This window comes from Poecilia reticulata, linkage group LG4, assembly GCF_000633615.1.
Source record: "Poecilia reticulata strain Guanapo linkage group LG4, Guppy_female_1.0+MT, whole genome shotgun sequence".
In the NCBI taxonomy this organism is placed as follows: domain Eukaryota; kingdom Metazoa; phylum Chordata; class Actinopteri; order Cyprinodontiformes; family Poeciliidae; genus Poecilia; species Poecilia reticulata.
Genome location: NC_024334.1, coordinates 20,440,653 through 20,467,975, shown reverse-complemented (window position 1 = coordinate 20,467,975; position 27,323 = coordinate 20,440,653). Strand labels below are relative to the sequence as shown.

Genomic DNA, 27,323 nt, shown 5'->3' with positions numbered 1-27,323 from the left:
ACGAACAGAAATGGATGCATATAAGGTCACCCGTATTTTTCCCTGTGCATGTGTCACCCAGCCACTCCTACAACAACGAGTCCCGCATCTACATTTTCCTCCTCTCATACTGAAAGGTCAGGCCTTATCACCATGTCAGATGGAGTTTATTCATTCCTCTTCTCTGAAACGTCATTCTCACCAACTCGGCTGTCAGAGTGGGTGGATATCGTGCGTGCACTTGCGAAAAATCAGTGTCCTTTCTACCATGAGGATAAGGAACCTCTGCCTATGCGCTGTTCTTTTACATTATTATCTAAAAACATGCCCACATACGTGAACAGATACGGATTTCTTCATTGCTCATCTCGTAGCTCTCGAATCGGCTTTGCTTCCAGGTGAAAAGAAGAAAGCATGTGATGAGATTTTGCTCATTCCTAGCTGCTATCTTCGCTCAGAGCTCGGTCTTCCCTGCTCTGCTGCATATTATGTGATTGCATACGGAAATTTGCTCATGCTGTCTGTGCAAATTGGTTTGCACAGACGCCGTACAGCAAGGAAAAAAAAAATCTGAGTGAGGGAGACGACGAGGAATCGGTGGCAATTAACATCACCTCTTTACCGAATATACTTTAAATGCCTTCACCCTCAGCATAAAGAAGTCACTTTGTTCTTTTTTTTTTTTCTATCTTCCTTATCTGGGTTCCCCTACTCCTTTTTACATCCTCAACAAAATATAAGTCTTTGAACTCTCCTGTTGGAGTAGGGAAGCGCAGAGGAATCAAACAGCCCATGTCTGCACACACTCCGACTCTTGTTAGAGAATTGCTTATGTCAAGATACATTAAGCAGGTCAGGCTGAGAGCGGCACGATGCGAGCTAATTTAAGGCGCTAAACCAAACGAGGCTAAATGCTTTTGCCAAATAGCCTAAAGCTAGAGTCAAAGCAGATTAGAGGTGGGGGCTTACATCTAAAATTGAAATTTGGTGTCAGATGTTACACTGAGAGCAGAAATATTACACGCCACAAGATGCGGCTTGGTGAAGTCGGCCCATAATTGCCCGTCTTGTAAAAACCTGGTGCAAAAATGAACAGTTTGTGATTTCTGGCAGCCTTAATGGCCGTCATTAATTCTTGTCTGCTTTTCTGCTGTGGTCCTCCAGCTTCCTATTGTCCTTAAAGCTGGAGATAATATGAGTGTGGCGTATTGAGCTTTCATTCCTGCTCTGCTACCAATTAGAGCGACAGCAGCTCATCTATTTGGACCAGTGGAGCACGTCTCTGGTTATGTCCACAGCTGACCTCTCTGCTCCTCCCATTGAAAGCCTCCTTGGCAGCAGTACAGTGAATTACTGGCAGGTCACATTTGTGGGCAACTGTGTCAATTGTGAGAGGTCTTTGAAGCTTGTGTGATCTACCCTGCAGAGGATTTGCTCTGAGCTCTCCCGGTGAATAACGTCAATGGCCAATTCAGCTATTGTGCCATCGAAAGGTTGTACCATGCAGCGATGCCGTCTTATTCATTTTTATGTTTTAGTCATTTTCTTGGACTGTCTTTTCCAGGGTGAAGCAATTTGTCTTCAATTAATTTCTAAAATAAGAGTAGTTTGCGGAAACGTGAATTTTGGTTCTTCATTCCTGACTGGCTCAAAATAACACTCGCACCGTCGCTAACGTTTAATTAAACGTCCGTCAGCAAGTTGAAGTAAAATCCCATCAGAAACCACATCGGCATGGTTCAGGCGTAATTCTGATTGAGAATATGACCACGCTGTTCAGCAACATCAGTAAAAATTAATTTAAAACTGTGTGTTTATTGGCACTCACCCAACTTTTTAGACATGGTTCTTGAATATTTTGATTGAGTTAAGCCCAATGTTGATCCTCTCCATCCGTTCCAAAACCGGGTTTGATTTGTGTCTCTGAACAGACCAAGCAACTGATGGGACACCCAGTTGTGTGCGGGCGTCAATGTTTCTTCAACGTTTGATTTAAAGTTGAAGAATTTGAAGTGAAGCTTCCTTCTTATTTGCACCAACCCCTTTTCCACAGCACCACACCATGACGCTGATATCAACATGTTCATTCTAGCAGTTTTGAGTTTGAAACCATCATTTTGGCCCCTCCACACATTTTTTCTTTGTAACTTGTAATCTCCTCTGACTATGGAGCTTCTCACCAGAAGACATTTAGCTTGACAATGCAGCTTGCAAAATTTAAGTTAAAATTGAAGGTGTCAGTTTTTGGGTGTCTTTTTCATTGGTCAGTGCTGTCCAAGTCCAAACCAAGTCTTACTGTGGAGAGTGACACTACTGCTCCTTTCAGGTTGTGGTAGACTTTATCCCTGGTGGTTCTTAGACATCCTAGCCAATTTCCTTTCATATTTTCATATTTGGCTCAGATAGTTGATACTTGGATTCAGTTAAGTGTGAAAGCAGGACAAATAAACCTGAAGACGCATCAAAACTGATAGGCTATGGACAAATTAGGCTTCAATGACTGGTATTAACTAAAGCCTCTGTGGAAAATTTGTAGATTATGTCTCGTTGTATCTCAACCTTTAAATTGGCCCAAAAAATTCACAAAAATGCAAAGATGTCGAATTTCTGGTGTTTTGACTTTTGCACATTGTTTGACAATCACTCCACCCTGAAAAATGAGCAGCTCAAATGGATCCACTGAGGAACAAACCTCTTTGTGAGTGTATGTAAGCTGTTCAGTAGCATTGTGTTTGTGCAGATGTACATGTTGGTTATTTTATTCCTCATCAGCCAAAAAAAAGCTGTTAATTGAAACATGAGGGACAAAAAAAAGCAAGATAAATTGAGTTTTCGTCCCTTCAGCTTTTGTAAGTCATGTAAACATGATCGAAAGGAAGGTAGAAGTTAGAGCATTTGATATCTTATGCACTGCGAAAACGTTAAACCTAAATTCTCTCAGGTCTGCTGTATTGATGTGGTTGTGGTTGATTTGATGCACCAGCAGATGTGAGCTCCTTTTCATCCAGCAACACTGCAGGATCACAGGCCCAGACTCCCATGGGAGCCATGTGTTACCCACACACAACTCTGCTGCTGTGGATCAAAATAGATGGTGGATGATTTTTTTTTTGTTGTTGTATTTTTCACTCTAAGGAAATGCGTATTTGAAATATCCTATAATAACATAATTAGTGCAGGTGACTTTTCCTGGCCATGTATAGATCAGTCCTGAATTACGCATCATTTCTTTGTGTGCAGAAGCCTGACTGACTTGTTCCTTTGGTCCAATCGTTTTCGACTCAAATTCAACACACTCTGTAAACCAGCTCATGGTCAGACGTACAGGAGCACATGCTGTAGGTCTGCGTGTATAGCCTGTGCTGTATTATAGCTGTCTGAGAGAACATGGGGAGTCCAGGGGGAAAGCTCGCACCCACCCTCAATTACAGGCTCGCACTGACAGCCAGGCTTTTCTGTTCATCAGCCGGCCGACCCGGCTCGTCCTCAGCCAGGCCATCACGCTGCTGCTTCAGATAACTTCTGCTTTTCATCCTGTTGCTCGTTTCTACGCAATCTTTACTGAGCTTTAACATGTCCCTTTTTTTTAGGGTTAATTTATGTCCAATGACTTTCAGATTTCTGCCCAGGTCCCTCTTGAAAATGGGATCTGGATCTCAATGGGGTTTACCTGGTTAAATAAAGGGGGAAAAAAGTATTTATGCCTCTTGTACTTTTTTAAAACAATGGTGTGTTTTTTTGTGAAAAACAAGTAGTATGTAATGGAGAAGTGGAAGGAATACATGGGCCTCCTTATTTTTTCTAAACAGTGCGATATTTGTGATAATATTTGTAATAAAGCTGAAAGTCTTTAGGGGCTATGATGCATTTCTGGGTAAGATCAGAATCAGCTTTATTCACCAAGGCCTGAAGCTTTCACAGAACAGCTGGATTTGTGCTGAGATTAAATGATAGATGGATTCTATTTTAGTGATTCTGAATTTTATTGGGGGCATCATAATAAGAGGGACTGAATACACATAAACGGCAGATAAATCCACACATAAACCCACCTTTATCTGAAAAGCATTTTGAACACCATATATCATTTTCCCTCCATTTTTTCTAACTTTATGATGATGATAAAGATACCTGTGGATGTAGCTGTTCACACTTCGTAATTGTGCTGAAAAGAATCTGTGGACAGCTTTAGTCTGAAGTCCACACACGTTCATGAGTCTGGGCTCTAAAGTGGAAGAGGATCAACGTCACTGACTTTGATGAAGCAGCATTTAATCTCCTTAAAAAGAATGAAGATTAACAAAATGAAATTTGTTTCAGCGACACGTTTCTGTCTTTGTAACATCTGCGCTCCTGCTTTTGGTCTGACAGTTCACCATCTCTGCCTCTTCTTCAAATCTGCTTATTGATGCCATAAATTAAAACTTCATATTAAAATATAAAACTTAAACGTTTAACATTTGCTTTGGTTTATTGTCTCTGTCTTTCTCCTTCTGGTATTTCCTCTTTCTTGTCCCTATCTCCTTTTTTTTTTTTTTTCCCCTCGGCTTTTTTATTTTGTCTCCGCCTGTTGCCACGCTCTCTGTCTTCTGGTTCCCTGAAGTCCTAATCAAGGCTCTCACATGAGGCACACAGAGACGGAGAGAAGAAAGCCCAGAGCTTCCCTGCTCACTAATAGGGCAGAGGTTGGAATCTGTCAGTTGTGCCCATAAAGACTTTGGTGCTTCGGCTCTGACAACACAAAGCCTTTTTTTTTTTTTTTTGTTCCTCTCAAGTAACCATGAGACCAAAGTGCTAATGCAGATGGCACTGTGCGGTCACAGGCTAACCACTAGCAGCAATACTGTTTGCATGCAGTGATGGGATCAGGACAACACAAAGGGAAGAAAAGAAAACATTGTTTTTAGAAATTAGCTGCCTTGGCTCCAATTTTTATTTTTTTTAAACTCTGATTCCTCTGTTTTCCTTCTTGCATCTCCATTTCCTGTGGATCTCAGCTAATTTGAATATGCAGATGTGAATCATAAATGATTAATTAGGGTTATACTGGGGCATTTGAAACACAAAATTTCTTTCATCTGAATTTATAATAACTGAAACTAATTTGCATGGATTTTAACCTCATTACTCTTGAGCTATCGAAACCATATGTGTCCTTTCTGAGTAAATTCCCCTCCCCCCCCCCCTGAAAACAGACAAATTAATCAATCTAAAATATTATGGTTTGTGCTTGTGACGGTTTGCCTCCCCTCCTCATCCAGCTTCCAGCTTCAACGTTCAAGTCACGGTGGGATTGTCAGCGATTTCTGGGTCAACAAATGTGTTACTTAATGTGTTGGCCTGGCACATAACCTGACATGTTACATATATATGTTACACACACAGGGTCATTTTGATCAATATTTTTCCCTGCACTGACCGCTTTGATTTTCTTTCTTCTCTAATTGGACTCTAGGGAACCGCAGAGCCAGAAAGGCCTGCGATATGATCAGATTGTCATGTCACTCTGGCCTCAAGCCACTTGGTGCATTTGCTCTGCGCCCATTCACTCGAGATTATTTACTGCAGATTAGTTTCATTTATTTGAAATGACCTGCGGGACACAAATGCCTTTACGTTAAGCATTTATCCAAATGATCATTTTCTCATTAAGCTACAGCAATTTTAGTCAAAGACCAACTGAAACCAACCTTTTTTTATCTCTTTCTCCTTTTTACTGTTTATTCAATGTTACATGACTCTGTGTTTCTGTTTTTAATGATGTAAAGCACTTTGAAATGCCTTGCTGCTGAAACGTGCTATACAAATAAAATTTGATTTGATTTGATTTTGGACGCTGGATGTCTAATTTCTGACCCACCTCTCCTCTGATTCAGTGAAGCTAGCAGGGGAAAAAAAATGCAAGGATTGAAATGTAGTCAGAAATGATTTTTTTAATGTTAAGCTGAGTTTGATAACCTCCCAACTGTCTACATATTTGCATATTTTGAATTAAATATTTGTGCATTTTTCACAACCATCTAAACCTGCTTGTCATTACAGCAGTAACTAATTAATATTTGCTTTGCTCTGTCGGTATATGTTTGTGTTTACTCGTCATTTATGATGCAAAGATTTTGAAACCTTAAACTTTATCCTGAAAAATGAACTCTGTGCGTGTGTGTGTGTGTGTGTGCGCGTGCGTGCGTGCGTGCTTGCGTGTGTGTGGCCCTGCAGCGCTCTCGTCAGCTGCAGGTTCACACTGTGTGCTACATATTTACACACCTTCTCTGCAAACATCTTCATGCATGCCATTTTCTTGACCCAATCACACCTTTTTGCAGTGTTGTTGCCATGACATCCTTGGCTCCTAGAGACTGCCGGTTGTGCTTGTTTGCTTGGGTACGTTTATGTTTCTGCTCTGAACACATTGCCAGAGAAAAGAATTGGGTAATGAGGTCAAATGGTGGTGGCTGTTTTCTTTTTTTAATCCTGTAGAGCCCGTTTCTATATGGGCTGTGACAGAAAATATTATTTGGAGAATTTTACAGGAATATCAGTTTAAGTTATAACTGTCAGGTTATTTTTTTGTAAAAGAAAAAAATGCTAAAAAAATAAATAAAAGATTGGCCACCATTTTATCTTTGTCACTTTTTTTTTTATTATATGCTTTGTTAAAAAGGAATATTTTAGCTCTGGAAAAAAAATGCTGGCATTCCCATTGCAAATTCCCTTTATGTTCCAGATTCAGATTTGTAGGACGCAAAGAAACAAAGAGTGGGAAACGGTTTAATACTAGGAATTCACAAATTAGGAAGGATGGATTAACACAACCAAGATGGACAGACTGGTACCAGTGCAGAGTCCTGTTGGTCCTCCAGTGCTGTGCCTTGAAAAACGGTAACAAGTGAGTCAGCAACACAGAGGCATTGCCCCGCTTTCATTTATTCATTTCCAAAAGTAGATGTTTCTTGTTCGCATCAACTTTGTCATCTGTGTGGGACTGTTTGTGTTTTGCGTTTGCTCCTGCATTGTGCTCGAAAGACATTGAACTTTATACGGTCGAGTCTTGAAGGCACAACAGGAGAATCGGAAAGAAAGATTTTCCTTTAATTCTGTTTCGTTACCCAGTGCTATAAATGGCGCCCATAAATTGAGGAAATGAGTGTTTAGATTATTCAAATCTGTCCCATATTTATTCCGTTAGTACTGCCGCTCTCCTCTGCAGCTCGATTCACAAATGTGCGCGCTCCGACTGCTCAGCGTGCACAAACTCGTACATGTTTGCTCATAGAAAGTCGCACATAATGGATGTCAAGAAGAATTGTTTGGCTTCCTCACCAAGACCTGGGGCGCATGGCAGCTGAGACGTGAATACTTAATCACTCGCACCCGAGCGCCGGCAAAGGCTCAGGCACAATGCACAGCCACCCACATACATTCAGAAGATTGAGCGTATGTGCGAAGAATGCTCGACGCCTCAAACGTCCGGTGAGAGTTTCGGAGGAGAGCGGGGAAGGCGTCGGCGTAGGGGCAATCGCGGGTCAATTAGTATTCATAAAAGACAAATGAATCCATAGCTGCGGCCTAATTCCAATTACTTTTGATCACCTAATCAATTAGAGTTGGTTAGGGTTACTGTCGCTAAATAGAAAATTAACTGCGACATTAAATGTCGTTGTCGAGATGACTTTTCATCAGCCTCCATATCGGACCTATTAATTTCCTCATCAAGGTGGAAAACGGGGGAGATATTCTTCTGCCTGGTCAAAAGGGTGCACCCTCACACACGCACACACACACACACACACACACACACACACACACACACACACAGTCACGCACAGATGTATTACAGTCCCTTTATTAAATATCCCTGTGGCCCCTGATAGACAAATAGCATCTGATCCTATCAGGCAGTGTGTAGTGAGAGGGGAGTGTGAGGGAGGAGAGAAAATTACCAGAGTCCTCGGTGGCAGAGAAAATACAGCACTGAAAGAAGGAATAAATGAGTAATTCAGAACTGATTGATTGTACAAGAGAGGATGAAAAATGGAGAATGAGCAAGAGTGCACAATTCTGAGAAATATAAAGAGAGGAGTGAAAGGACAAAAAAAGTCAATTGGAAAGGAAGGGGAGGAACTGGAAGAGAGAGAGAGAAAATCGGAGATGGAGCTTTTGATAGATGGATACCAAGTGTGGAAGAGTAAGATGGAGATGTAGTCACTGTTTAAATCTTTCCTTGACGCTTATTAAGTTTACACTGCTCTACACGCAGAGGCTGATGTTGGTGGACACTTTTTTTCCCCTTTCCGTTCCAACAGAGCTTAAGTTCAGGCATCGCCTCAGGCTCATGGAAGAGGAGTGGCAGCAATATCAGTTCTGACCCAAGGAGGAAGTGAGGCTGGTGGGGAGGTTGTCAAAAGCAGACGGACCTGAGGGAGCTGGAAGAGAAGTGGGGCTGGTGGCAGCACAGAGGATATGTCTGACAGACATGCAGTGACTCACCTAAAATAAAATAAAAAATAAAAAATTCAAGTAATGGAAAAGCAAAGTTAATTTGTTTCAGATATAAATTGATGCACATATCTCTTAAGTTAACAAAACAATATAAAAAGATCAGCTTTGAAGAGAATCTTTTTTTTTTTTTACATCTTATTAAACATGTTGTATATAGAATGAATACTTATTAATCAGAGGAAAAGTTTGTGTTGGTCCCTAATCAAACCCTTCCTATAATTGCTGACCAGCTTTTTGCATGTTTAAGCTGTTTGACTATTTAGTTGTGGTGATGAGTCTTTTGAGGTTGGAAAGTCTCCTTCCCATCACTCTAATCTCTTTTAGGCTAGCCATTTTCATATCAGACATATGAAATAGATGTGCAGCATGAGTCACATGTGTAACTCCATCATGTGTAGTTGCTGGAGATCAGATATGTGCAAGCTGACCCTTGGGTCAATAGGGTCAGGGCCCACGTTGCTACAGTAGGGATTGCATCACAATTAGCTTAAATTAATTTCCATTTCTGCAGCTTTATTCCTGTCTTCCCTCTTTGCCTTAACCTCGCTCTAATTTGCCTTTCTTTTCCTGCCCTCTCAATCTCGCGCTCCCTTTGTGTTTTCAAGGCCAGTGGCCGAGACGGGGCTGCACACTGCGGTATTGATGTGGACGGTTAGCTGGCTCTTCCTCCACATATAGTCCTCCCTGTCTAATTAGTGTCGACGGAGAGGAGTATGAGCCGTTCGTGTATGTGTGTACATGGGCGTCCTAGCCTCTGCTCTCTTATCTCAAGGCTCTCATTAACCAGGCTTTGTTTTCTTTACCTTCATTAGCATTCCCACAGCAGCAGCTTTTGCCTCTGCACTGAGCTAAATGCTAGGCTAAACAGTAGCCAATAGACGCCACTTTGCCCCTTTTCATTAACATCTGTGTGTTTACGTTATCACTCTGTAAGTGCAGTGACACAGCTTTCCCTGAATCCCTTTGGCAGAGCTTCGGCATAAATAAATATCAGCTCTAACTCGGTGAGGCAAATCGGTTCCTTTTTTTTTTTTTTTTTGTAATATTTTAAGCCCGTTTTCAACTCTGGAGGAATCTGGTTTGTGCAAGGAAGAACTTCAGACTGCTCTATCAACATGATGGCAGCACATATAGGCAGAGCTATGGTTCTGTCAGATGTTGCACCGTGTGTGCAATCTTTCATATCAGCCCTATCTCCAGAATGCAGAGAGGAAACAGGAAATAAGAAAAACAGGGAGAGCACAAGGAAGGTTGCTGATCCAGGCACTAGATGTCAGGGAAGGTGAAGGGGAGAAAAATTGGATAAGAGAAGCAGGAGAGGGTGAAGAGGGTGGAAGATATTCTTTCAGGGGTCTCCATGCATGTTCCTCGTTGAGATGGGGCCTTTTTTCTGGACGGAGTGTTTCAATTCCAAGAGCAGATGTGTAAAATAAACCTGACAAGCAAGAGGTGAAAGTACTACTCATAAATATTGTTATATATAGAGAGACAGAAGAGGTGATGGTCTGTTGAAAGGTGGTGGAGTGAAGTTTGTGTTGCATTTCCTTCAACAGTTCTTTATTTATTCAATTTAATCGGCCATAAGAAGTAAAGTGTATAGATTAGACCCTCGCATAAATCCCTACAATCAATAAATATTGCTTCTAGTTCTTGGAGACCCACTGGCCTACTTCTGATCTTTGGTTTTTCTAAAGCTTAACCTATCAATAGCAATGTTGTTCAATTGCCATTATATTTGCAATTAGCATGGTTAGTACATGTACATATAAATTACTGTCTATTCCCAAGAAAATCTAGAGAAGAGGTCTTTAACTCCAGTTCACTGCTGTCTTGCAACTTTCTTGTTTTGCTTTTTAGCTTTTCAGCACATCACTAAACTTTTACAGTCAGACCAGAGCGTTAAAATCTGTCCCACTTTACTGTACCACAGCTTTGTTCTTAAAATACTTCCCCACAAAAATCCTCACATCATTCTAATAACATTCCTTTTTTTAAAAAAAAAGTTTTAATAAAGCTTATATTTTTGATTATTTCTTTTTTCCCTGTTAGGAGCTTTTTAATTGCTTTTCCTCACAAAATCCCAAGACTCACTGAAACAAATGGCGAAGGCTGTGTTTTGACTCAAAATCACTGTGAGGTTGAAGAAAATTATTAGAGGGGAAGTTAGCTTTGTTCACAAACTCTGTTAAAACTGATCATCATGTCTCACTGCCACAAGAACAATAACATAAAAATCTATTATAGAGGAGAAAGAGGTTCTCCGGCTGACGGCTGACAAAATGATTCAAGGTGTGCACCGTGCAGTGTGTGTGTATTTTGAGTTAGAGCCGTCTTTTTCATGTCAGATAAACACTGTCAGGGGATTGAAAGTGGCCAGACGGATGGGAGTTAATATGAAGAATGCTGTCATGCCTTTTATCCATCCCTTCTTCCCATCCTCTCCCTCATCCTATCATGTCTCACTTCTTCACTTTCTAAACTAGCTCGTCTTTCAGAGGCTCGGGGGCTTTGGCGGCTCACAGGCCGAGCCTGCGTCCTGGGAAATGGCCAACCTGTGTTCAGAAACACAATTTAGCATAGCGATTAGCATGGCTGTTTCACATGTTAACCTCTCGGGACCCCCCACAGTGAGACTTTACAAAACACACCTAATGAAATGACATGCATTTTCATCAGACACTCTTACCTCACAGAGGAAGGAGGCGAGGTGAGTGCTAATAATAAATGGAAAAAAATAAACAATATGCTCCTTGCTTTCTGTGTTCTTAAGCATAATTATTTTCTTTTTTTTTCCATTTGCGTCCTCCTTCAATCTCAACATCAGATCCCCCCCCCCCCCATCTCTGGATCAGTTTAGCCTTTTTGTCCACAAAATCCCCTAAGGAGCCTTTTTACTAAATGGAAAAGTCTACACTGATGGATTTATACACACGCACACGCACACACACACACACACACACACACTGAGCACAAAGTGGCAATATCATAATGTTATTTTGTGGCCAGTGACCCCTCTAAAACCATCTTTGCCTTGGCTCTGTACACATAACCTCAGTAATACACTCACACCACACTCTCAGACATGCACAGTCACACAATGAAAAGGTCTAAATAATTTACTGAGAGAGATGTATGGCCTCGGGCATGAATAAATAAATGGCGGCCCACTGGCCAATTGCATCCCTCTCATAGCTCGTCTTAGACTACGTACACAGTTTAATCAACTCATAAATGTTGCATTAGTTGCCTGCTCCATAGTCTCACTAATTCTGTATTCATTTTGTTGTCATTAACTACCACTTACTGGTTCTACAAATTGTGATGATCGGAGGCTTGGGATATTTTTTTTCCTCAAGCCTTTTTTTCATCATTATTAACTGGAGTAAACATGCGCTTATATCGCTGTCGTTGTAATCAAATAGCAATAACCTGAAGTATGCCTCTCTAGACTTGTTTTGATTATTTAGGAAGTGCTCATTATTCCTCTGCACCTTGAAACAGTATTTAGAAACATTATCTGAAGTTCAAACCAGTCCGTGCTGAGTGTGCGTTTGCTGCCGAGAAGACTCGTTGTAAAGGATCGGACACAATGCGGCTTATTTTACCACGAATTAATAAAGAAATCATTATGATTCTCAGGAGCTCAAATCACGAGGCTTGTAGATTTTCTCACCCTCGGCCTGTTGGGTCACAAGGATTCTGTTGCGTTAACGTTGTAGCCCAAATTTTAGTGATTCGGACAATAATAGTCCGAATCAGAGAGAGGCGCCAAGCATATAGAAAAACAACAATAAAGGTTGTTGCAAAGACATACAGTGGAGAAATATCTGCACTTTTCTCAGAGTAAATCATTTATCTCTCAGGGACAACAGTGATGCAGATCAGCTCTGATATTCTGGTGATAAAATCTCTTTGATCTTTTTTTTCCTTTTTTAAATTCTTTTCTGAAAACAGTTAGTAAACCAGCACATTATTGCACCTCTAGAGGCTGTAGTGAAAAATGCATATCTAGTGTAACTGTAGTTCAACTAAGCTACAAAATTGTACAAATCTTGGCAGGTGTTCATCTGTGAGGGGTAGGGGGTGTATGGACCCTGACATGTACATCCAGAATTATTTGGGACTGGAATTAATTTGCACTTTTATTTGAAATTTAATGTATAACTTGTATGAATGAAGAAAGATTAAAAAAGAGGAATTACTGTGGACTAGAAATTGACTGTATGACAAATTGGTTTGAATGACAATTGAAAACATCTGTCTGCATCTGTTGTGCTATGTTTCTCTGTTAAATTATTACTAGGTAAACATGATTGTTTAACACTTACATTTTTGAAGTGCTGGATAAAGTTCTGCCTCTGACCTTCTGGTTACTGTGTAACCAGTTCATCTGGTTACACAGCATCACATTAGACCCTGGCTACCCAGTGAACAACTGTGCAGCAAACTGATACCAGCAGAGCTGTTTCTGCTGATCCAAGTAAGGCTAAACTACCAAATAGTCAGAGCTTAAACATGGCCTAAAAATCTGAAAGGTTCCTGATCAGATTGCTGCACAGAGACCACAGCAGCAGGACGGTAGCTCTCCAGGACTGGAGTTGAGCTCTGACTTTTCAAGATGGATTCTGTGATCTTTTATCTCCAACTTTCACTGCGCAGTTCACAGCCGAGTATAAAATGTCCAGGATAACAGTGAGCACCTCCAGACATGAGACTATAGTCTCTGTAAGTGCAGGAGTTTAGTCATTTTTCTTACTTGGTCACAAATGAGGTAGCAGGAGATTGACGGGCAGATTGGAGCGGCGTTTGATGTGAGGGATGTGCTGGTTTGTTGTGGTGAAGCTCTCCATTTGGGTGGGTTGATGGAAACTGTGACATGGCTGTCAGTACCGTCTCTGGTGTAAAAAGAGGCCATGGCAAACTAAGGTTGAGATATGAAAACAAACTGTTTCAACCTGTAGTAACCTCAGCTCTTGCAATTTTACACTGAAAGCCTCTGTATGTGCTGCCAGTCAAATCAATGTGAATTTCTCAGTCTCTCCAAAGTGAGTTCTCTAAAACTTTTGTGTATTGCAGGTAAGTTGCCAAATACTTCAAAAGTTAAAAAACCCCACAAACAAATCAATAAAGGATAAAAAAGAAAAGAAAAATATTACCTTTTAAGTCAAAAGCTCAAGGCAACCAGTGCCACAATAGCTCTGTTCAATTTGATGCCATAGGCAAGATTTGGGTTTGTTGCCCTAGAACTACAGACTGGGATGTAGTTCTTTTTCAGTTCTATAAAGTTGTTTTGACTGCATTTGATTGTCTCTAGCAAGAATACATAGGACATGGATTCTTCAAAGAACCATTTGAGTCATGAAATCTTTGCATTTGCAATGTTGTTTTGACATCTAGACCACGTCAGCTTCAGGCAAGCACAATAGTCACATCATAAGGCGTAACACTGACACGTGAATATACCACCGTCTCTTCATCGTGGCACTAGTGAATAGGTGGGTTGTATTGGGTGGTAAGTGGAGATTTTGTCCTGAATGGATCTGCTAGAAGCAGGACAGATAGACAGGAGTAAGGATTCGACTAATCTAATCTGGGCCAGATTGTGATGGCTGGTCTGGCTCTCGGCATATTTAAAACTGCAGTTTTTATATCATAATATGCAATGGATCATATTTTATTGCCGTATTATCGCATTTTGTTCATAATTCTCATTCATAATATTGGTTTTTCAGCCTGGGGTGAATTTTTTTCTACATGTACTGTAGTTTTTTTTTTACAATCAGTTTGTGATTTGTGAAACTTTCAGTCCGTTAAAAGAAAACTTGGGGATTTGCAGTTTTCCCAAAAATATTGTTACAAATTTCCCTTGTTTATTGCCTCATAAAATGGATGTATTGTTAATTTTAACCTTAAATTACTTGAACTTATGATGGAACGGCTTCGAAATCCAGTTAACCTTATTAAGAATGGAAAATCGATTCTTGTCTATGCAGCAAAAAGGGAGAATAAAGGTGCAAGGTTCAACAGTTCATCAAGACTCCCAAAGGAAAGTAAAGAGCGAAAAATCAGAATTAATCTGAATATTTTATCCGTTTATTTCTTTCATACTCGTGTTTATTTCCCTTACATTTAGTCTAACACAGCAGGTGGTTCTTTTCTCTTGTGGTTCTCCTGAGTTTGTTGGTAATTAAACGAACTGGTTAAACAGATAAGCAGATAAAGGGGACCCAGGCTCCTGTTTTATCCCAGGCTCCATTTTACAGCAGAAGCGTCTGTAGCATGAAATGTAATAAATCTGTCTCAGGACAGCCTCTGCAGATGGAATCTGCACTGTAGGCAGGCGACAGGTAAAGGCACAGCTGCTATAGAGAAGAGATGTATAAGAAGAGGAGAGTAGGAATAATTATGTAAAGAGAAAAAAAATGAGTATAGAAAGGCGGAGGTAAAGGGCGACAGGAAGAAGCACAGCATAAACTGCTGTGTGCAGGGTGCTGCATGTCGGCTGGTATCAGGGGGAGTATTTGGTGGCTGGTAGCCAGTATGAGTGAGATGAGGGGAGGCGAGTCTGCAGAGCCAATAAATTACAGGCCTTCAAGCCCCACTTTACATTAATGGAATGTGCAGCGCTGCTCTCTCCAGTCGGCTGCTGAGATTAAAGAGTGGGGAAATGGCTGTGGACAGGCTATCCCCAGCCCGGGTCCCTGTGTCTTGTGGGACTTCAGCAATGCACAGAGTTGCGTCATGGTTTCACAGCCCCACAAAACAGTAAAGGCAGCATGCAAATCTTAACTAAGCATCTTAAAGGGGCGGTATCGTGTAAAGTTGACTTTGTTATAATGTTATTCCCTCATCAAAAACATGCGGGGAATGTTACATCGACTCTTTCATGAATGTTTGAGAAATCTTTTAATCTCCCCTGGCAACCATTCAGCTGTGCAAAACTTCTGGGTGGACCTAGCTCCGCCTTTTGAGGACGAAGCTCCTCCTCAGAGCTGCAGTTTCATAGCATCCGCCTCACAGAGCATCCTTCCCCCAATCAGCTCCTTCAGACTAACCAGCAGCAATTAGCAAACATCTGGTGGAGTTGCACATCTGCCGAGCTCATTATAGGAGCTGATAAAAATGTTACAGGGTTAATAGAGAAGTGATGTGATGACTTCCTGAAGGCGCAGTTTCAGAAAGAGCAGGACATTCTTAAAAAGACAGATGCTCAATTTCAAGTAACAAAGTAAAAAAAAATTTAAGTCATATTTGATATAAATAGAATTTCTAAAACAACTGAATGTAACTCGGTTACTTGACGTGGCTGGGGAATACACAATACTGCCACTTTAAGATTACATCCAAATAAAACTCTTAAGGCGGGAGCAACAAAGCCGACGACTTCAGTCGCTTAAGGCCCCGACGTGGCTCTGGGACAATTAGCAATGATGAAGTGAAAACCACACTTGGGCCATTCATAAGAAAAGCCACATCATAGATAAAGTCAACCTTGGTACCCAGCGCTACAGCACAGATTTCTAACAGATTATGTGGGATAAAGAGCGCGAGTACGAAAGAATGGCTGAAGCATATCCAGCTAAACCCTGCTCCCTTTCACAGTCTCTAAACCTATTACTCCACAATTCATCTCTCAATTGAACAGCTCTGCTGCCGCGTCGCTGTCTGTCTCCTGGTGGCTTTGCTCTTGTTTGATGGAATCAGTCGCATCTCGAAAGATTCAATTAAAATGCTGTTGCCTTTCTTAACTACTTCTCATTGCTTGCTTGTCTCCTGCCAGTCTTTTAAAGTGATTACACAGAAAATTATTTCAATTAGTGGTCAGGAAGTGGTGCCATCATCATCAGAGTTTCCCACAGCTTCACCACAACTTGATTAGGTTTGTGGCGAAGCGGCGGGAGACGGACAGAAACAGCTCTGATCTGTCATTAAAGACAGAAAGAAAGCTTTTTTTTCTCTCTTTTTTCCCCCCCGCATTTTTACTTAGTTTTTCTCTCAATGTAGCACACTTTGAGTAAAATTGAAAAATGGGCACCATTTTTACCCCCTGCATTCTGCTCTGATCTGTGCTAATGAATCAAATCCCTTTTTTGGATCCGTCTACGAGACCAGTAGAGATGAGGGATCGAGGGCGAAACAAAGAAACAGCGAACCTCCTGCTGTCTACTGAACAGAGTTGAATACTGGCAATTGAGAAAGACCTGATCATTTAAAATCGAGGCAGTTCCTGTAACTGTTCCCATTGTTTTACTGACGTTTTCAAAAAGAATTGTTCAAATTTTGTAATGGGCGTCACAAACACTTTACTTCTATCTCCTCATATCTTTGCCTTCTTTCACAACCCTAAACATCAACATTTTTTAAAGATTGAATTGAAAAGAAACCAAAAAAATTATTGTTTTATTTAGATTGATGAAAAATTGAGCTATTGGTAAACAACATGACACAAGTTACTTTAATTAGATTATTACAGATTTTGAAGCACTTCAGTTGATATACGTTCAATCTTTTGAGTTTGACTCTGATGGATTCTGTCATTCTGTGACGAAAACAATGATCAGATGTTTATTATATATTTCATTATTCTTCTTGTATCACTTTAACGAGATGCAACTTCCCAATACAGAGGCACCTCTAGCAGTTTGAGCTCATCCTGCTTAAGCTTTGTGAAATGATGGTTTTTCTTACTACTTTCCTCTGGTGTTGGCTGGATTGGTGACGGTGGTAAACGCTGCACTGAAAGCACATGCATGGTGATGCTCACTGCTGGTGCAGGGCTCAATATCAGTCTGCCTGGTGATCATTTTCATTGGAAGGACAGGCTGAGGCAGCAGTTCTGGAGAAAACATCAATGAGACCTGAAAATCATTTCTGAGGAGCGCACTGACCAGACCGTGTGTTTTTTTTTATAACACTGCCTGACATGATCACCGAAGATCTGAGATGATGAAATCTGGCCGTTCCAGTCTGCCCTGGCCTGCCTCATAAACCTCTCCTCTGTGTTTTTTTTTTTCTGTCGGATTTTCCTGAAATCTATTCAGTGATCTCACATGTGGCTCTTTATTGGTTTTGCTTCAACTATGTAGAGGATTTGATGAAACGAGATTTGATTAAAACTTGTTAAAGAGGATAAATAACCGGAAAAATTACAAATGCAAAATAACTCTGATCAGTTGCCTTGTAAGATGTCAACAGAGAAGCTTTGAAGAGGGAAGACTTTATATTAATTGCTTCCTTTTTAAGCTTAAATTATGTTTTATCCTCTCAAACTTATATTTTCATGTTTTAATGTGTGTAGCACAGTGAAACTGGCTGGACAGCAAAACAAAGCTTTGTTGTGGGTTATAGGTATGCTATAAATTATGTTAGTCTGACTGGTTTTATAGAAAAATCGTGTTTCACGATTTTCAAATAACATTTAGGGATATTTTAGGGGGTTTAGGACAGGAAATTGCTATCCGTGTCTTAGTGGGAACTACAAGCTCCTCACAAAGAAGCCCCTGTGCTGAGCTGAGTTATCACCACTTTCTCATTGTTGAGTGATTTACTCTTCTTTTTCTGCTTGCAAACAGATGTGCAGCAGTTTGTGTTTTTTTTACAGGGATTTTTGCACAATGCATGTAACCATATTATTATTTGAATCTGAGGCTGCAGATTTTAAAGAGTGTTATTGTCACATTTACAAACTCCCTCATGGGGACAGGTATTTTCTATTTTAGTTTATGTTTTGGCTATAGTCGTGAAAGGAACAAGTCTTCCTGTCACCTATCTGCAACAGTATGCATGTTAATATAAAAAAATAAGTATGGAGATTTGTATCAGTTATTGGTACCTTATAGGTCCTATTTTCTGCTTTTTTGAATCCTTAAAATTTTCAAATGATCTAAGATCCTACCTATTTAGAAAACTCACCTTTGTTTTCCAGATCTTGTTTTAATCTTTTCAACATTTACTCATCTCACTCACCTTTACATGCTTCCATGTTGCATTGAAAGCCGTTTCAATCGGTATCCGCAGTGTCCATGTCTGATGCATGACACAGGAAATTACAAATCATGCCAGGTTTTCCAGTAAGACGTAGCCATTGGTTATTTATTATCTCCACCATCATGTTCACACAAACTTGGAAGATAATCCTCATCTAAGAGAGGCAAATGAACCAGCAGGTGAGATCAAAATCAGGACAGAGGCTTCCAACAATAAATATCTACATAACCATGATCCTGCATCTACATTAAACTGAAGAGCTGCTTATGTCAGGAAAGGTGAAAATCATCTGACCAGAGCATCTCCTCTGCCTTGCATGTCACAAACAGGAAATGGGTCTTATCATAGTTTCTTTCAACAATGACTCCTTTGCTTTTTTTTCCTTTCTTGACACTCTTTCATAAAATATATATATTACATCTTATGATTTTTTCCAAGTGAACTGTGGATCTCTGAAGCTCCTCTAACCTTTAGGAACGACTGTTTCTCTTGAGTCCAATAATTTTCTCACACTTTGGTTTTCAAACTGGAAATTGTTTGCCCATTATTTTCTCCTCAAAAGGCCTGAGCCAATTCTACTTCAGTACCAAATTATGATCACAATCTGTCGAAATTACTTTTCTGAACTCGATTCAACCACATTTCTTACACCGCATTGCTGCCGTTCTACCTTTTCCTTTTTAGCTTTAGGTCCAAAGCAGACTAATGAAAAGTTGAATGAAACGGAGGAGAAAATATATACGGCTGTTTCAAAGAGACTCTCAGTTTGCAATGAAATAAATGACATATTTTTAATTAGCTTTTTTTTAGTTTGGATCAAACAATAAGTAAGCTGAAAAAGTTGAAATGTAATGTGTGCTGTTCGAATCCAAATGCCCATAGTTCCCTCTTTTCATACCAGTAACACGCATGTTCAGCCTGTAGGATAGAATCTCCCTGCAGTAGATAGTCATAGATTATGTCAGCAGTTGCTCACAATATGCAAAAGGTTAAAGAGAGCATAGAAGGCATCATAATGAGAAAGGGAAGAGTCAGGACATTTTTAACTAATATCATCATCCGTGTATATCGGATTTAGTCATTTCTTATTTTTAAAAAATCTAATATTGTATAAATGAATCTAATGCAACACTCAGGAGAAAAAAATGTAGCTGTGTTTTTGTTCAGCAGATTGGTGTGTTGTTCCTGCAGGTGATCCTGTGAGCTCGTCTTGGAGAGCTGAATATGTAATGGGAGTTTCCCCTGAGACTGTAGAAAGAGAGCCTGCACCGGAGCTGCATGGGCTCCTTGTTGTGATAACAGAGGCTTTTGTAGGAAGAGACACATGCAGCATAACGAACAACCCCCACCGCCGGAGCACACCACTATTTGCACGCACCTGTATGACCATATAACAATCAAACCGGACGCATTAATATGCAACATGCCCTCCTCTAATGTCCTCCTCCCTGATTTGTGTTCACTGTGTACCAAACGATGCGCAGTTGAAGGTGCGGTTACTGTACCGGGGAGGCAGCCCAGCCCAGCCCAGCCCAGCCCAGCGCGGCACGTGTGGGGCTGTCTAGCCAAGGCCACTCAGATTGCATGCATGCCTTATAGCTGCATCAGTATGCTACAGGCACAGTCCTGTGTCTGCACCGCTCTCCTCTCCCTCCTTTGGACCATCTCTTCTTTATGCCTCCCCTTCAGTTCACTGTCTTGCCTCGATCACTTCCTCCATGCTCACTTGGCTCTGCTACTCCTTCTGTCCCTGATTGCTTCCTTCAATAGAGTGAAACAGACTCCGTTTGGAACTTCTCACTCTACGACCAAGACGATGATCGTATTTCTCTGTTTATTTATTCATTGTTCTAGCTTGGAATAATACAAATTTCATTTTTTCCTCCATTACAAATTAACAGATCTTCCCTCGTCTTTGTTCCAGCCTCACTGCTGGCTGGGCCTCTAAGTTCTTTGGTGCAAGTGGAGGTCTAATTATGCCATTAGGATTCAGCTGTATTGGCTAATGTTGTTTTTCTGCTTCCTCTCAGTTTGTATTGTAACCAGGGGACAGGCCCATTAATTGCCCTGCTGATGGCTGTCATCATCCACACTGTTCTATGTCCAACACAGGAGGTGTGTGTGTGTGCGTGTGTGTGCTCATGCTTGTGTGTTTGAGTCTCAGCAGTCATCAGATGGGAGGGTGCTCAAGTGTGGAGGACTCATCATAGGTTATTAGGAGCATGCAGGGGGGCCATCCAGTCTGGGAGAGAGAGAGAATAGTTCCTCAAGCAAGCAATTGCTGGTCCTGAAGTCCTTCCTATAGCTGATTTTTATTTTTTATCTTTTAGACATCCAGGCTCACACATTTATAAAGTCTTAATGTGGACTCGTTTTAGAAGAGACTGAATATCATGCCACAAAGCGGTGACTGGAGCCAGTCTCAAACTCATGGCCCTTTTATCGACTCCTGTGCTTTTTGTTTTAATTTTTTTTTTTTTTACAACCTGTACTCCTCCTCTGCCTTGGTAACATTCTGTCAGTAGTAGCAGCTGGTATTTGAAAACTTTTTCTGCACAACTGACATTTTTCTTGGAACAATCGTAACCTCATTTCTGATTTTGTGAAAGCGTCTTTCTGCCTATGCACACCTTGAACAGTTCAGTTTTATTTTTCAGGTCACTTTGCGTTAAAATGCATGTTTCTATCCATTACTTCTCACCATTATTCTCCTAATTTTTCACCGCACTTTGATAATATTACCAAATTGCCAACAGGAGCATGGATTAAATTCGTTTATAAAACGATGTCAAATGTTGCTGTCTTCATACATCTGCGTGCAAAAAAGTTTGAAATTAAAGAAGAATGCATGCCAAATCTTTTTTAAAGGATTATTTTGGTTCTAGTGGCCTTTATTTCACAGTAGATTGACAGGAAAGTGGATTGCAAAAGCAGGAGAAGACGTCAACAAGCAGGGACTCGAACCCGTGACGGCTGTGACGAGGACTGAGGCCTCCGTTCACGAGTCGGACACGCCACCCCATGCGCCGCCACCGCCACACCCTGCATGTAAAATCATGAGAACTGTCAGTTGGGTTATCCAGAGTTCAGTGTTGTTTGTGCCTGCAGCCCCAATCTATTCTAAGATCTCTGTAGCATCATCAAAGTAGTATTTTAATTCATAGCTTGTTTTCATGGCACAAGCCGCATCGGACGACTGTTTGCATGAGATCAGCTCCCCCACCAAGCCCCAAAATGGACTAATGGGTAAAACATGGTTGGTCTTAACTGCACATAGTTGACGCATAAGATAAGCAGTAGACGTATAGACCTTAAATGGGATGATCATTACACAAAGATATACTTGCGCGCACACACGCACAGTCACGTACATCTGTAATGGTCTCTCATAGGCCACTGTTAATTTCCTGCCCAGCATCCTCACATCACACAAAGCCAGATAAAGAAGAAAGGATAAAAATCTGGACAGCCAAGTACGCCATGATTAATTCATTTCATATTCTGCTTTCTCCATAATAAATGTGGGATTAATATTTAATATTTTTGTGCTTTTCTTTTTTTTTTACACAACTCTAAGATAATTATGTGAGAAACATGTGATTGTGCACGTTTGGACACGTCTGGGAAGTTCTGTATTTTCTAAATTGCTCCTTTTTTTGCACTTACAACTAACTTTAATGTGATGTTTAAGAAATGGGAATAAAGATAGTCTGTTACAACGACTGAATTACTGATGACTGGGATAGCAGAGGGCTGTACAGTCAGTGGTTCCTATATGCAGATTAATGTGGGGAATGAAAGGATTCCTGACACTTTTCTGCTACACATTATAGCAGCACATGAACAAACAGAATGAACCTCTGCTTATTTTATGATGTGTAGTGAACATTTTTTTTTTTTTAGTTACTTTATAGGTGCTGTAATAAACACGCTGCATCATGTTTATGGCTTTTAGCATGAAATAAAGTTGAACAGAAGTAGAAATAATGACCTATGTCCTAAACACAATAATTTTATACACTACAGGATTAGCAAGAGCAATAAGTGTTAATAGCCATTTCTTATGTTTCTTCTGAAACAACTACTATAAATTCCTTTCTGCTTTTCTGTGAACATTTGTACAATTAAACTTTTCTGAATCCATACACAACAGCCACAGGCTGATAAAGTGCAGCAAACATCACATATTTTACATTGTTGCACATCACAGGACGAGCTTCACTCATGTTTGTGTTGAATCTGTTTTGTGAATATGATGTTTCTTGTCTTGTTCTGAGAAATGTGTTGAACAGTGGACAGGTCTGTCTGAGACTGGGCCAAGACCGGTTCACTTCTTGTTTCTCAGATTCTGAGTTTATTGTGTCATTTTCTAATTATAAATGGAGACCAACAAAGAGCTTCGTTCTACGGCTGCTTTTACTCAACTTCTATATTATCCTCGAGCTTCTGTTAGGAAGCACTGCAGCATATCTGTGATGCGGACATTCAGCTTTATATTTCTGCGTTGCCACTTGATTATAGTCCACTATACTATGGCCACAGCAAAAATTTAATTGGTTGGTCATAACTTCCACCAAGTTACTACAGAAGAAAAACAAGACAAAATTAGAAAATATGGCTGAAATGGACGCAACTTAGGCCACAAAGCACAGAACAAGCAGAAAAACAATAAGTATGCTAAAGGTTGTCTCACTTAAGAGAAGTGCTGCTGATAAATAGACAACATTTCCACTAAAACAGCTTGTATATCACTCTGTGTGAGATTCAGTGAGGTAAACAATCCCCTCCAGAGCAAATAAACTGCTTGATTAAAGTAAAGTGGTGGTAAGGAGTAGCTACTGCTGCTAATACAAATATGAGATGATGAAGGGAGCATCTTTAACATCGTCTTGTCATGTACTGTTACTGAACAGTACAGCTGCATTGGGATCAAGAGCGTGGCATTCAGTGTTCACTAATATTGGACATCAGGACCTTTTGCAGTGATGTCATCACTTCTTTTGCAATGATGTCATCATCACAGTGTGGGAATTAAATTTCAGTCTTCTGTGATTTGTCCAAAACAAATTCATATTTATTAGCCAAAATAAAAAGCAGGTTAAGCCATCAACGTCAATCTAAATTTCAAACGTCCTACATGCCGAGGTGAGGGACTCATCAGTACTGACATACTAACGCGCACACACACACACACACACACACACACACACACACACACACACACACACACACACACACACACACACACACACACACACACACACACACACACACACACACACACACACACACACACACACACACACACACAACATATATGTATGTGTTATGTGGTCGTTGTTGTAATATTATGTCAGTTGAGAAAATGTTGCAGCAGTGACACATTATTATAAATGATCATTTTAATTATATTTAATTATTAGAATAATAAATGTATCAATTATATTAAATATAATTAATATATTTTTATTTTGTGCATTTAATATAAATTAAATTTATGCAAAATGTTCAATGTAAAGGTCATATGTTGGTTTATCTACCTACAACAGTGAAGCAGAGGGCAGACACAGAGCGGCTAATAGATGGATTTGTGTTTACCAAGACAAAAAAACAAAAAAAAACAAACTATAGCTGAAATATTTTAAATCACAAGTTAAATCTATTTAGAAAAAAAAAAAGACCCTCCTTGCTGTATGGATGTGAGGTCGGTGCATGAAGGGAAGCCTTGGTGTGCCTTTCTGCTTTGCACTTTGATGCAGCAGTAACATCTGCTAGGATTCAGCATGCAACATGAAATGAGAGCTGTGGGGCTGATGGTGAAGTTAATTAGAGCCCAGGTCAGTCACCTCCTGACCCACTTCCACCTTTTCTTGCCTTTGCATACCCACTCAGCTCCCATGACTGCTAATAGCCGCATTCTGAGCAACATCCTCTCTGCAGCTGTTCTTTTTCCTTGTGTACTGCATGAGGACTTCTAACACCCCTACCCCCCTCCGCACCCCGTCTGTCATAAAGAGAGAGGAGGCTATTTGTTCCCACCATGTCTCCAATTAGATACTCTTCTACTCATCCGTCTGTCATATCCCTCCTCTCTGCATCCTCCTGTTTCTCTCATCTGATGCTGTTGGAAGCGGGTTGTAAAACAGGCCGCCTTATCCAAATGGAGACGAGCCCTGCGGTCACCATAGTTTTGTTACTGAGGCAGAGCCACATTATTCTCTTTAGTCTGCCTGCGTGTACGCTTGTGCGTGTGTGTGTGTGTGTAGGTGCGTGTAGGGGTGTGTGTGTGTGTGTGTGTGTGTGTGTGTGTGTGTGTGTGTGTGTGTGTGTGTGTGTGCGCAAGTGTGTTTTTAGGCTGCGCTTGACATTAGCCTCGCAGTCACAGGTAATGATCTCATCTCCCCGGTGGTGACTAGAGGCACACCAAGAGAATTACACGCACACTGTGAAAAGGAAAGATGGGGAGCAGAGATTGGTATTGTAATGGTCCTCTAATGGGCGACCTGACAAGTGCTTTTTCTTAATGTTATACCTCCCTCTCTCTCTCCCTGCCCCGCTCTCTCTCTCTTTCTCTCTGTTTTAGGGGCTTTGTCCTTCTTTGAGGAACAACAACATGGACACCAGGTGTGGTGAAGACCAGGTAGGCATTCGCTTCTGATGGGTCGCTGTCATGTCTCTTTTAGCATTAAACAAATTGAGACAAAATGTTCTCCCACCAAATCCATGTTTTTATTCGTCCCCCACTGTAAGAGGTTGCTTTGCTGCCCGATGTTCAGAGCAGAATAGTTCTATCAGCCTCACACAAGCATCTGGTTTTCTCAGCTATTTATGAAACGAAATCCCTAAAGTAGATTTAATATCTTAATGGGTAAAGTTAGACTTTTGTCTATTTGAAGTAAGGTTACCCCCAGATATTAAACGTAGTAATTTAGTTGTCTTTTAATGTTTACAAAATGAAACTAATTGGTGCCTTTCTTGTTGAATCATTAAGTAATGTCTTACTTTAGTTATTAGGAGATCAGATGGTCTTTAGAAGTGGGGCAGCAACAGCTACTGTCACATTTCCTGATGCCTAAGCAGCAGGAGGACTTGTTGAAGAAATCATTGCGACTCCTCAGTCGGCAATGTGTCTCTACCAGCCCAGTTCAGTCCCAGAGGCAGCATTTTCACTGGCCAGAGCTCAGGTTTACACCACAGGATCAGCATTAAGGTTCTGCAGCAGATCTACTGCTTTGTCATCTGCGCAGAGATATTTTAAATGCCAACACTGCCAGCATGTGCAATTGGTTGATGAATGTGTCTGTGTCGGTGCATATTCTGCTTGTAAACTTACAGCTGTAAATAATTCATCCTGTTATCTAGAGGTCAAGCATTAATAAGAAATTGGCGTGTTGTAGTTTGTTTTTGTTTTTTTTCTCCTGCAGATCAATAATGGGTACAGTGCCCAGCATCTGTCTTGAAGCACAGAGTCTTATGCAGCTCTCATGCATGGTGTATAGCTGTTGTTTCTGTCCTCATGAACAGGATGAGGACAGTAAGCTTCTCTCAGGTGAAGCATACAGACAAACGCTGTCTGTGTGAGGCACAGAGGTGATTATTACAAAATCGATACACTGAAAACAGCTAAAAATTAACACTTACATGGTCAAACCTTATTAGAGTTGCTTTAGGATGTACAATATTTTCTTAAACATGCATTAAAAAAATCAAAGCAACACTATGTTTTTGAAGAGGGAATAAAATTCTAATATGATACAAAGCTAAAATAAAAGTTGATTTTGCAAATACACCGCCTCTAATTAGTTTAATTTTGTTGAGTAGTTATTCTGCATTGTGTATTTCACTTCCACCAGGTTCTTCCAGTTGTTGCAATTTACAGCTGCCCATAAAAGTAATTGCCATATTTTTCATTCATTCTGTTTCCACCAAATACTCCTGGTTTCTCTTTTTGCTGACAAACTGTCAGATCCTCTCCTAATGTTGTTGGGGTTTTTTTTTGGTAATAGGTAGTTTTTGTTAAATATAACTAATTAGAAGTATTTCAGTGCTTCCATTCTATCTGAGTGCTCAAATCACCAGCACTACAATAAATGTGTCAGATATCAGATAAAAATCTATTTTACAAGATAGGAGTGTAAAACAAGGAGTGTATTAGACAGATATTGTAACACCATAAAGGCTACCTTTGTGTCTATGTGACCAAAAGACCACTACAGAACTAGCGTTGCATGTTGTTTCCTTCAGAATCGCTGCAGCCTGTCATGCAGAGTCTAGAGCACCTTGACAGACGCTGCATTAAAAAACATAACATGAAAGCATTTTCATAGCTTTGAATCCAGCTGCTCTCAGATCTGATGTTTTTTTTATTTTGTTAGCTTTCTCTCTTTCTCTCATACATGATGATGCCTGTACATTCCTGGCTTTCTATTTTTTCTATTTATACCCACTGAGATGAACAATGAGCCTCGGGCTCCCCTCACTCACCCACCTAAGTGCACACAGACTCATGCTGGCACAGAAACACACTTTTCTCCCTGCAGCACATGTATACATATGTGGCGAGTTCAGGCTGAGGTGGAGGTTAGAGGGTTTCATCAACTGGGTGTCTGACCGTGTGTTCTTATTCAATGCAGTTAGCATCTGCGTGAAGCACCAGAAAGCACACCGAGGACTGGAGTTCCTGCTGTGTCCTTGCTTGCACCCTTGTGCTGCACGGCGTCAAAGGGGAAAGCAATTGTGAAAACTTAAGAACACCTTGTGTCATGATTTGGCAGACACGGGCGACTTTGTAAACGGGAAAATGTTATAAGCAAGAGAGACGAAAAGTTAAGGAAGAAGTTTGTTTTTAATATCCACAG

The 27,323-nt window shown here is 40.6% G+C and overlaps 1 protein-coding gene across 2 annotated transcripts in view; it reads left to right on the top strand.

The window, feature by feature from the left end:
- dab1a (DAB adaptor protein 1a) overlaps positions 1-27,323 on the top strand; it is a 238,643-nt gene that overhangs the window by 105,687 nt on the left and 105,633 nt on the right. For both annotated transcript variants that reach the window (XM_017304518.1, XM_017304517.1), the window contains one exon: positions 25,049-25,105. The gene's annotated coding sequence lies outside the window, so the exon portion shown is untranslated. The remainder of the gene's footprint in view (positions 1-25,048; positions 25,106-27,323) is intronic.